General features: G+C 28.6%; 1 protein-coding gene across 11 annotated transcripts in view; it reads left to right on the forward strand.

Annotated features, from left to right (window-relative positions):
- The window catches only part of LOC123294299 (collagen alpha chain CG42342), a 635,738-nt gene that overhangs the window by 7,988 nt on the left and 614,233 nt on the right, over positions 1-13,517 (forward strand). The gene's annotated exons all lie outside the window — the stretch shown is intronic.

Genomic DNA, 13,517 nt, shown 5'->3' on the forward strand with positions numbered 1-13,517 from the left:
TCATTTATTTATTTAAATAATCGGGCAAACACCCTTCCACCCCTTAAATTTTCAGAATTGATTTAGACCTTTTCCAACTTCATATAAAAAAATCAAGCTTTTAGCCAAAATTTCCCCGGCGCTCTTACATCATTAAAAATTCTAAAGCGATGATTTAGACTTTGAATCATATTGAAATCAAAAACATCGATTTTTGTGAAATATAACAAGGTATACTAAGATTAGTCCCAAGTTTCTAACGCTTAAAAATATTGATCATACAATTAAAAGTTTGGTATAGGTGTTTATAAAATCTGTTAATTAGTTCATTTTCGGTTATTTGCCTGTATGTTTGTCTGTTTGTCTTTAAACGCGATAATCAAAAACGAAAGTGTAGACGTAAAAGTGAGGTCGAGTTTGTAAATGAGCATAGGTCAATTGGGTCTTGAGTCCGTTGGACCCATCTTATAAACCGTTCGAAATAGAACAAAAGTTTATTATATAGGAATGTCAAATACGTGTGTGTGACATGTATGTATGTATTGCGGCTATGTAAGAGTGACTATGTTTTATTACTTAAATGATGTAAAAACCAACGATTGCGTAATCAACACTTTCTGTACATGGTTTCAATAATTAACTCAATCAATTATTTTTTTTCAATTGTTTACCTCCTACAGCTAGTAATAATTTTATTTCTGACTTTTATTTTTAACTTCACATACAAATTTTACAATTTTTAAAAGTAAATCTGGTAAAAATACAATATTATACTATCTCGCCTTGATTTCAGGTATGAATTTGAATACACAAAGGATAATTACTGCAGCTTACAGAAGTTATAACTTGGTAATTTCGGTAACTTTGATAGAATGAAATATTCTGTCTATTCTATTTAAATACAACTTTCTTGATAATAAATTTAATAAAATATAGATCATTAATAGAGATGAAAACGAAAGCAGTTTCATGTCTATCTTATTTTTTTTTAAAGTGTGTTTTCTACAAGAAGAGGTATCTTAGTGGTTTGTAATATATATCTTCCTGTAAGATATCTTTGTGGCCTTTGCGTTTATTATAATGCATACAAAATGTAAAAATTTTTGGGTGAAAATATTTGTGTTTGATACCCGTACATTAAATCCGATTTACAGAATATGATTTTTATTCAAATGAGTATACGAAACGAATTATACAGACAATGCAAAAATATCAAAAAAAGGGGTTGATTTTTGTGTTCATATTTATATCGAAAGGTAATGTAGGGTGGTAAAGAAGAAATGGGGAGAAAGTTTATTACAGTTGTTGTTACAATAATTACATGTGACCAATTTTGCAACAATCATAATTGAAAGGCTATTGACCTTTACCTCAATTTTTTTTAAAGGTTTATTTGATTGTTAATTAAGAAGACCAGCCCCTTTTTGGTGTAGTAAATATAAATAATACAGTAAAGAAATCATTTTGCTCAAACATGTTCCAATACTTTTCAGACGATGCAAAGTTAAATCACTGAAAGTTGTGCTTTACCCTGTAGTCACAACTTCTACTCCTTTTTTCTTGTGATAAAATTCTAATTTTCTTGTACCCTAAAACAAATAGAGGAGCACATTAATTATTTTCGTAAAATGTCAACTTAAAACGATATCAATAGTTGTAGCTTCAGCCAAATTCCAACTAAAAATATGGACACCAAATAAAAAGAACACTTTAAGATAATTAATTTCCTTTTTTCTTTTCCCCAGCTTTAAAAACAACAGTGATATTGATGAATTAGGTAATATCCTGCTATTATTTGAAAAGAAGTTAAACATGTTTCAACAAAATTTATCCTTAAATGAAATGATGCCCCTGAAAACGATTTTCGAGAGCTTAGAGATTATTTAACTATTATACACAATAAATCAAAAACTTCAATCTAATTTTCGAATTGGTATTTCAAATTTTTTTTCTCGGTTGTTGAAATGTTTCAAGAAATATATACCCAGATTTTCAGCGTACCGTTCCTGCAAATATTGACAATCATTAACATGAAATTCCAACCTTAATATTTTCAACATACTTTATATTTTAAAACACTGGCCGAAGAATTTTTTAATATTTCAGTTTGTTTTATTACATTCAAACTTATATGTTCATTTTCAGTCATGATTTATTATTATTGCTTTAGAAGCAAACAATATTTGACCTGTCAAAATATAGCAAATTAATTTTGTGAATATTGTTACAAAATTTTCAAAAATTAATATAATAATTATGTAACAAAATTTTGAAGTTTAACAACTTTGATGTTAACTGAATTTAATTTCCTATTGTGTCGGATATGTTATATAGAGCACAATACATACAAATGACGCGATGTTAAGTTATACAAGTTGTTCACATTGAAGGTATCAAAAGATTCAAATGACACGAAGACAAAAAGTTGAGTTGGGACATTATACGAAATTTGCTACATATTCACTCTATATTCATATTCATTTAAATTACAGGACGGTGCCTAAACCATCCGCTCGACAAATTGACAAAACATATACCTTTAAGCTTAACCGTTTTCCGTCTAGTTCCCTAGAAAGTTCCAACTATTTAGTCAAACATCGCCTCATGGGGGAATATATGCATTATGCCGCGATTAGGCTATCTTGACCTGCTTTTCACAAAGACTACAGCTCGCTTGGCGCGATATAGTTGGGCTAAGTCTAAATTAGTTATGAAAATTCTAGGGGAGGTTTTCGAATTATTTAAATAAATAAATTACTTTAAAAGTAGGCATAGTTAACATTGGCCTTATGGAAAAACGGTAGATGGATGATATGTTTTCATAGATATATCCAAAACTATTCGGTGGAAATTTAACTTTAGTTATCTGGAGTAATTTTTAAAATATCGAAAATTGATTTTGATTAATTATTTAGTTTATAATATTTCGAAAACCAAGGCAGATATCGAAAACTTTTATTCTTATTTTTCGTCTACGTTCATGAATTTAAACAAAATACATTGAAATCAAAATTGAAAATAAGGTACAAATAAACCGTTTGCCTAAAATTGCCTTGGTGCTCGTACTATCTTTATTTTATACTTTACTAAGGAGAAATTCAAGTTGAGAAAAAGAAGCCAAGCAAAAACAAGTATCTGCCCATTTGTAAGAAGAATGAAAATACATTCATTATATTTGTTTGTCATTTTTTTTACGCAATGCCTTAATATAAAATGGGTCAACATTTTTTTAAATGAAACTATTTATTTTCAATAGCAGATTTTTATTTTTGTCGCAAGAAATAGCAATTGGATTTGATAATTGTGAATAAATTTTCTTTGTGGGAAATTTTTAAGTTGAAAATACTTGTAAATCGAGGTCTAGAGGGAAAAATTGTCAAATAAAAACTACTTGAGACAAAGAATAAGAATCTGCAAGAAGTAATACGTAGTTTCATTTAAACAAATTGAGTTGCCCATAAATGTCTTCCGTCCAAATATCGAAGTGGAAACTTTTTTTAAAGTCACCCTGTATCTAAGGAATAAAGATATTAAAGGCGTTTTGTATATAGTTGTTTTATTGTGTAAAAACCACGGTATGTTGGCAATATAAGTTTAAAACAATAAAGTTAATATTTTGTAATGATTACTTTAATGATTATTCATAATGAAATGTTTAACATAATCCACAAACTTACCACAATGCATGATGATAACATAAGCTATTGATTTTTTTTTTTTATATTTCATTCTAAACATCATATTTCATTCATGAATTATCAACGTCTATTCATTCTATACAAATGCTTTCAATATTTTATTATTAAAGTCTGTTTTTAAAATGATTTATGCATTTTGAACAAAAAGTAAAACAGATTGCAAAAAAGTGGTCTGCAGTAGAAAATCATTTTAGAATATACGAGTTCTAGTAGAAATATATTTCTTTCATTTACATTTTTGCTTTATTCCCATATATTTTGCTTCGTTCTTCACAACATATACCTGAAATTTTAACGGTTTCGACGCAGAACTTCACCAACTACGACATTTCAAAAGTTTAAAAAATCTCGGTATTGGCATATTTTCACTCGTGTTTAAACTATAGTTTGTTCAAAGTAGCATTGTACCAAGATGATTTTGCGTTTTCATCACTGATCTGTCTTGTTTATGGTTCAATTTGAGATTTTGTCAACAATGATCAAATTAGAACAATACAATCAATTTTCTAGAATATTAATAAGAAAAAAAATTAAATATGCTTTTAATGGGTCTTTGGGCAGATGATAAAAATATATTTCCGTAGCTGCCCTAACGCTTGTTAAACGCAATATTATTTAAGTATTTAATTTTTGTTTAATTAAGGTGAAAAGTACAGGGCAAGAAATTCTGGTTAGAAACACGCTCAAGAAGTATATTCAAGAAGTACTGGGACTTTCAAAACTATTTCTTATATTACATAAATTCATAAATGTGAAAGTAAGGATGTTTGATTGTTGGATTGTTTGTTTGTTTGTTTATGTGTAACGTTTTCACACAAAAACTACTGGATTTGAATAAAACCTTACAACAATATAAAGTTCATACATCAGAATAACACATGAGCTATAATTTATAAAGATATATTAAAGAAAATTAAATTAAATCTGACATTTGACTGCGTGATCTATAAGCATCATTTTGAACCATAAATTAAAAATTTCTGTAAAAATAGGAAATGTAAAACAATAACGCGATGGTCTTTAACAATCTTTACGAAGCGAGCAGTTATTAAGCTAGTATTTCTACAAACATTACTTTTACAGAAAAAACGATCAAGGCACAAATTGTTTGAATGACCAACCTTCTTCATCTTTACAAATTATTAAAATTTAACCTTTTTTAATATTAACAAAAAAGTTAATTTTTCTCCTGCTCCCAACATTTACGAATACTATTGGTCACCTTTTCGGCACGTCTAAATGTGATATCGCTACGATTGGTGTTAGTACGAGATCGTTATAGCATGCCATTCACAAGAAATGAGCAGGCTGTCTACGAACTAAAAAATGTCTACGAACGAATGAAAATACAGGCGGAAATAAAAAAGTGGAGTTAATACATTGTCCTGATTATGAAATTTAAAGACATTTTAAAAATTTCGATTTTGGATTTTTTGACCCACACCAAAACTTCTTTATACCGTGAACCTTAAATCAGATTCAAGTATAACATTGTTGAATTTATTTGAACGTACGAACCCATTTCAATTTTGATACAGTAATGAGAACTAGGATTTATTTCTAATGCGAATATTTTCCTTATTACTTCTAGTACTTGAATGCGATTGGAAAGAACTTACGTTATAGTGCCTGGATATTGCAATCTGCAGAATTGTGTAATAAATTTGTTTATAAATTATTCAACAAATTATCAAGTGTCTAATCGTATTGCATAGTTTCTATATATGTGTCTTTTATTAGTTTAGTATACCCATATGCATACTTATTATATCTATCATATGGCATTCGTACCTATAAAGCTTGTAAATGCATTTAATACAAGGGTGTTTTATTAGTAGTTAAATTAAGCACACAAAGCATGATGAAAGCTTTTGCTCCTCGTTTATCAGTTCGTCAACAATCGACTCGACATATATAAATAGTAATTTTTATTTGACTTGAACCAAAGACTTTATTCATATCCAGCTTTGTGAATAGAAAAAATAAGTCGCAGAAACAAAACACTTAAAACATTTTGTGACCTTAACTGATATTTATAAGAAATTAAAAATATGCAATTTGCATAAATAATATGCAATTTATAACTTCATTTTAAATTAACCGTAAATATACAAAATTCACAATTCGCTTAATAGGGATGAAAATGATTCCAATTGATATTCATGCTCAGTGACCCCAAAAACCCTCGCCTGAAAAATTTGGAATCATTTTCATCACTATTTACCGAATCGTGACTTTAGTATATTTTCGGTTAATTTAAAATGGAATTATAAAAGCAAATTGCATATTTTTCGAACTCCATTGCTTTGTTTCTGCGACTATACAGGGGGGATGTTACACCGCTATGTATTTTTTCACACTGATAAATAATTTTGGATACAACACCATTTAAAATTGTTTATTAATCAAAATTATCATTGTAGGAACAGTAATACTATATTTTCGATTTGGGCTTCTTCAAAGTAGCTGCTTTAAATCCATGTGCAATTTTTAAAATTCCATAACCAAAGATGAAAAAATAACCATTATATAAGATCACTACTGTATACATATATCGGAGGGTCCAACTGCCACAACTAACTTTCTCTGATAAACTTGACGGCAAAAGTTGAATGTGGTAATCAATAGAATTTAGTGGCTGAATCACGGGCCTATAGTATAAACAATCGAGATTTGATTTTGGGAATTTCCTTTCGGAGGGTAAGTCAGAAAGTTTAAAACCAATTATATCATTGGCATATCAAAACCAAGATATCTCATTATGCGAAACATATATAAATATTTTTGATTCTAAAAAGTATCTTTATTTTGAGTTACTGCTTGCTATAAATAACTCAAGCAAAAGTTGAGGAAATCATGGGTATATTAAATATAGGTACTATGATAGTAAATATTGTACTGATTGTAATTTTAGAATAAACCATAGAGTATGATTTGAATAAATAATATATATCTGTTCAAAGATAGATAGTAAGTACTATGTTACATACCCAGAGGTGTATTCACACACAGAGCTCTTATATTAAGCAGCTGCAGTTGAAGATGAAAAGAATTGATTAGATGAAATGTATATAATTATTGTTAAAATATTATTCAATAACATAATCAATATTCATGGAAATATTATGTGATCAGGACGAGCATTAAGTTCAACAAACCATAGACATTCCAAGAATTACATGTAAGCTGGGTGTTCATTATTCTACACTGTAAGTGACAAATATATCTCTAGAAATTCGTATGTGGGTTAACTATGATTAAAAACTTTATATCTATGAAAATTCTGAATGTCTGTTGTTTTACTTGAAAATTTACGCTTTCTTAATTTTCCAAGTATTTTTATATCGAAAACTAAGCGCCTAGAAAAAAATCACAAGAGTACTATTTGCTTAAAATTCATCAAAAAAAGCACACTCCCTCCCCATGTTTATCTGACAATTTTTCTCATTAACGAACTTGATCTTTCAAATAACAACTTTATGTTCGAGTTTTCTTTGAATTTTTAATTTAGCACTATACAAAGTGTCCCAAAAGTTTAGAAACTCCATGAAGATCTCGTCAGGATTGTTCCTCTTGCCTAAGAGTTTCCTATGAAATAAAATCATTAACCTTGGAATGAAGGGCATTTGTCAAAGTCATATTTGAGCGTAAAATATTTTGCTTTTTCTAAATACGCAATAAAAAATAGGGATTCCCATTTAATAAATCAAGGTCAAATCCAAAGTCATCGTTGCTTCGATCTTTTCAAATTTGATATTAAAAGTGAGAGATCCCATTTTAAAATTCGATTTTTGGTTCGCTGTAGTTTTGAGGTTATGTTTAAGGTCAAATCCAAGGTCTCTTCTCATTTTATTTTCCATCAAAAAATATGTCGGGTGTGGTATTTTTCATTTTTTTGAGAAACCACACTGTTGAGAAACCACGTATACTTAAATCTTTAATATTTTATGAAAATGAATTTCATTTATAACTGTACTCAAAAATTGGGTGTATGTGCTGTGTAATTTCTTCTTTTGTTATTGAACGAAAACAATGGTTGTCAGTGATATTTCAAATAGTTGCAGCATTATAAAACTTAAAGCAAACAACTTTTAAGATAACAATAATTTTATCATTTTGTTTTTGTATTTATAAACTTATGTGAAAACTCTTCTAAATTGAACAGCAAACAGTTTATCCCTTCTTCAATCAATTAAAATTATCTGACATGTAAAGTAAACGGTTCAAATCAACTCAATTTTCTTTAGTTGACTTTTTCATAAAAAAAAAAATTAAATAAAAACATGTTATAATCAATCATAGGTAATTCATCATTTTTTAAGTTGGAAATATTGAGAAAGAAAGAATAAACACTAACCATGAGACCGTGGTATATTTGTTATAAGACCGCGTTACAACGATTGGAGAATGTAAACATATTAGCTACACGCATATCTCTATCTCTATGTATTATAAATGCGAAAGTAAGCATGTTTGTTTGTTTGTTTGTTTGTTTCTTACGCTTTCACCCTTAAACTAGCGAATGGTTTTTAATGAAACTATAAAGCAATATAGCTGATATACCAGAATAACACACGAGATATAATTTATAAAGATATATTAATAAAAAAAAAAAAATAAATTTAAAAATTAATTTAATTTGACATTGCCATAAATTACAGATTTCTGTAAAAGTAGTCATTTGACATCACCATAAATTACTGATTTCTGTAAAAATAGTCAATATAAAATATTTCACGGCCATCTTTTCTAATATACTCAATGGATAATTACGACTATTATACATTTAAAAAAAAAGAAAACCATACATATATTTTGCCTGTGCAGACCAATCCTTGCCATTATTTCGATTGTTATAGAAAGGGGATAATCGAGAGCAATCTTTATCAATCTTTACTTTAAAACCCACCGAAGCGGGTGGGTATCACTGTAGTATAATAAATATAATAATTTGTCTCTGTTTTAACATAAATAATATAAGTCACTTGTTTTTTAAAAAAAATGTGTAGTTTTTTTTTTTTGTTTTTAGGTTTTGAAGACAGACTATAAATATGTCAGTTTGAAATTTGACACACGTGCTCACAAATCATTCTACACTCAAAAATTGTACATGCACTTTTTAACTAACGACTATATTGTTATTTTTAATTTGTTATTTTAGAAAAGATTACATTATTAAAAATAAAGGAGTTTCACAACCACAAGAATATATTTTTATTTATTTTTGAAATTATTCCAAAGTTAATTATTATTTTAATTTTCATGGCCAAGCAAATCAATACAAATCGTTCCAGAATTCTTCTTTCGTTTCATTAAATCTATAAAAAATAGAAGAACAGCCAACAATATTGCAGTAACCGTAGTTAATTTTTCTCACGACTGAAAGCCGGGTGGTTCAGGTAGACATAGTGGGTAAAGAGTATCAACCAACGCGGCCGTCACAACAAAAATTAATTTAAGTAATTGTGATGGGTTGATGTAGATCATGGTATATATGAGTGACTTTCACTTAGACTTTTGAAATAAATGAGAAGCAGAAATAAACTGAGCAATTATATTTACTGTTTTCCACATGTACAGCTACTACAACCAATCACATAATTCTTCATCCACAGTGGTTGTTACACACAGCTATTACAGTTATTAAAATGGGAATCAAATAAATACTCTTTCGGTTTTACGTATTTTATCGAAGAGTTAGTCTTGGTAACTGAGCGGTCTTGGCGTTGTAGTTTTGATGCAATTATTGATAGACTAAGGCGAAGTACAACACCAAGTAACATGATAAAATTCTAAGCGTGAATGATAAAAATAGTCAAATTATTTTTGTTTTGGTTTCGTGCCCCAGGCACAATAACAAGTTCCATTTACTACCAAATAGTTATCATCGGTATGAATTAGCCAATTCTAATAACTCATATTTTGTATGTTACTCGTTGCTAATTTGTACTGATCGTCATCAAATTAGCGTATGGTATCTTTTATTTAGTGTATGTATCTTTATAAAACAAAAAATGTTGAAAATTGGAGCAAAATATTTAAAATTGCTTCATAATCTATATATAAAAGAAGAAACTGACTGATCGATTATTGCACAGCTAAAACCAATAAGTCTAGGAGCATAAAATTTTGTGCGCACGCTTCATAAATGACGTAAGTTTGCGCTAAGAAGGGATTAAAAGGGGAAGGTAATTTTGTATATGGAAAATCCATGTAAATATTTTGTGGATAAATATAGATTAACGTTTCTTATAATGTCAAGTTACTAAGGTTTTTTAAACTTCATATCGTTTATAATATTTACAAACGTGAATTTTAATTATTCTTCTCACAAGCAGAATATATAGAAACTTGAACTTTTTAACAGATTTCTAAAGGAAACACGTTATAAAAACTTTGCTTTCAAAATTTATAAAATTGTCATAATATTATAGAATGAATATTAGATACAGAACTAATAAAAGTAACGGTTCCATAAAATATTTACGAAATTTTTTCTTTTCTATCATGGACACTAGGTATTCTACTATTTCTAAGTTTCATACTTGCTCGCCTCGTGTAGCCGGGTGTGAGAATGCTATTAAATTACTGACTGGTATATCACCGCACTATAAGGGATCCTAAGGAAAGGATTTTTGAAAATTTAACTCTGAAGCTGAAAAAGTGGTTGAAAGTTTGGGATACATTAATATAGGTATACGTTGGATACACCTATAGAAAGCTACAATATCAGCGAGTAATACAATTCAGCGAATTTAGCGGGAATACGTAGTGGTAAATGAAGGGTAATTTTATAACATAATAACAATTGTATTTAAAATTGCAGTTTTCTAGCGAAGCGGGTGAGTTAACTGTTTTAGTTTTATTATAATTCATACTTACTGAACTTCTTTAAAACAAAAAAATATTTAAAATGCTTCTTCCGGATGTTATAATTAGTAGTTAGATACAAAATATATAATAAGTTTATTAGTATGACATTTGTGAGGGTGTTGTCGGTATGCCATATTATATAATGGATGGATAAAAATGGATATACGTACTTTTTCTTTTTTTTTTCGTTTCTTTTTTTCCGATCATTGTAAATTTACTAGTACTAAAATCAAATTATTTTAAAATATTCAGAAAATTGCAACTAGGTCATAGCCATCTTTTATAACCATTTTTTTTTATACTCAACATGGTTTCTGTTGTGTGCAGCTTATTACTAATTATTAGTTTACTTGGAACCTTGTTGCAGATAAAAAATGGGTACCTTTAAGAAATGCAAATAAAAAAGACTCGATTGCATCATATTGTGTGGACTTATTAGGAACGTAACTGCAACTAAAACACATTCTAAAGAATATTATCTTGCAATTTATCGGCGTACATGAAATTTTTTTTCGGATAGCTTTTGTATTACACTACACTTCATAAAAAGCATCATATGACATGTATTTTTCTAGACGGTTTTGACACATGTCATAAAAGTATTCATTCGTTACATTTCACTGTCGATGTCATTAGTGTAGATTTTTTTCAATCTATTTATTTTTCGAAATAAAAATATTAATATCTTTTTTTTTTTTTTTTTAAATTAATTGCCTATTTCTAATAAATCATCCGGATGTTACAGTAAATGAAATTTTATTCGAACATGAAAATAACATATTAAATAGAAATAATAATATTTCTATTAAAATTTTATTTGGCATTGAATTAATATATTGTGGAATTTTGTGATTATTTTGTTTTTGTTCAAATGATTTTTTGGAAACGATTTATTTTTTACTTAACTAGAAAACTTTGTACGTATTGTTGGTTCTTGGAAAATAGGTGCATTTTTATTTAATATATTTTTCTGTATATTCTAAGAATTTTGTTAATTTTAATGGTTTTTTTGAATGATAATTAATATTTTAAGTGTTTTTATAGTTTGGTCAGTTTGTTTGTATTTTTTATATGGTATGCTATTTAAGGATGTACGAGCGACAGGGCAATGTTGGAATAAAAGCTTGATTTTTTGTTATATAAATTAATTAAAAGTCTAAATCAATCCTGAAAATTTTAGGGGGGGTGGATTGCCCGATTGTTTCAGTAAATACATTATTGCAAAAGTAGGCATATTTATCATTGGTTGGACTTATGGGAAAAGGGTAGATGGATGATGTGATATTTTTTCGTAGATTTCTCCAAAACTAGTCCGTAGAAATTAAAAAAAAACTATTTTATTTAAAGTTAAAACCTAAAAAATAATTTAAAACATAAAATAATCCGTTGTGCTCGACAAACTAAAGATATAAAAATTAAAAAAAATATATATTTGCAATTTTGATGATGAATTTTCTTACAGCTTGACAATATATGACGAAAAGTAAGACTAAACTTTTTCTATATCTGGAATAATTACCAAAATATCGAAAATTATTAATTTTTCGATATTTCAAAAACCAAAGCAGATATCGAAAAATTAATTTCATTTTTCGTCTACATTCATGAAGTTATAACAAAACTCATCATCAAAGTTGAAAATAAGGTGCAAAAAATTTCAACCGCAAGTCTAAACTTGCTTTGGTACTCGTACTACCTGAATATAACGATTTGTACCGTAAATTTGTCAATCACTAGCTGATCAACATATATATTTCTTTTTAACAGCCGAACAAAAACAGGCTATAAGTTTTGTTTTTTTATAGTATCATAGTAGCTCCTTAACGGACGAATCATTGCTGATTTTCATTGTTTTTTGTTTTTTTTGAAAAGTAATTTAATTGAAAGTGTTCTGTGATTCACCTCAACCTTTCTGGGGTTTTTAAATTTTTGTATAAATTTGACTTGTATTTTTTTTCTTAGGTCTCTTAAAAATTTACTCTTAAACTAATAGTATATTAATGAAACTAATAGTATTATTTATTAATTTAAAAGACATATTTCCGAGTTAGTGTCGAGGTTCCTTCCGAGATCTTCACATATACGATATTAAACTGGTATGGGACATTTCGTTAGGATCTAAAATGTACATAAAATAATATTTTCATTACAAAATCAAATTAACTGTTGTACAGTTTTGAATAAATTATCTATGTATTGAATTGTGAAGTGAATGTGGATATAATAATAATAAATATAATATATTCAGTAGATAATTATTAAAAACAATATTGTAGAGAACAGAACGAACGAACGTATGACGAGCGAATAAGTGATGTTTATATGGTAATAAAATAAATATATATATTCCGTAGCACCATACTACCATTTTCATGAAAATTTAATTTATATTTTGTAATTTTGACTTTATATTTTTTTGTTTTGTTATTTTTATTTTTATTGGGTTCATTTTAAATGTTGACAACAAATAAATGTTATGGTTATGTCAAAATATATGTGAGAAAAATATATTGTACATCTGATCTATAAATGTTCAAACGACGAGTTTCATCATCAGTAACGCATACACAGGAAGACTATCATTTCTGTTTGGTGGGATTTTAAAATACATGAATGTTAGGTTAGGTTAGGTTAGGTTAGAGTGGTTGTCCTGGGGCGGGACAAACTTAGGCCATAGGGTCCATTGTGATACCGAAAAAGGGTTGGCCTAGCCCCGGCTACTACTCCATGATTCATTTGGACCTGTTTAAAACAGCAGGAGAGCTTTGACCTTGACGGACTTTAGGTCGGAGGGATCGTCAAAGAGAGGCTGGCTCAAGTAATTCCATCTCCTAATGGCCAGAGCTGGGCAGTGACAGAGAAGATGAGACATTGTCTCCTCCTCCTCACCACTGTGGCAGCTCCTGCAGTAGTCGTCGCTCCTGCACTGCCAGGCCCAGGCCGCCCAACCAGTGTCTTGTGATAGCT

Source organism: Chrysoperla carnea, chromosome 2 (genome assembly GCF_905475395.1).
Source record: "Chrysoperla carnea chromosome 2, inChrCarn1.1, whole genome shotgun sequence".
Classification (NCBI taxonomy): Eukaryota; Metazoa; Arthropoda; class Insecta; order Neuroptera; family Chrysopidae; genus Chrysoperla; species Chrysoperla carnea.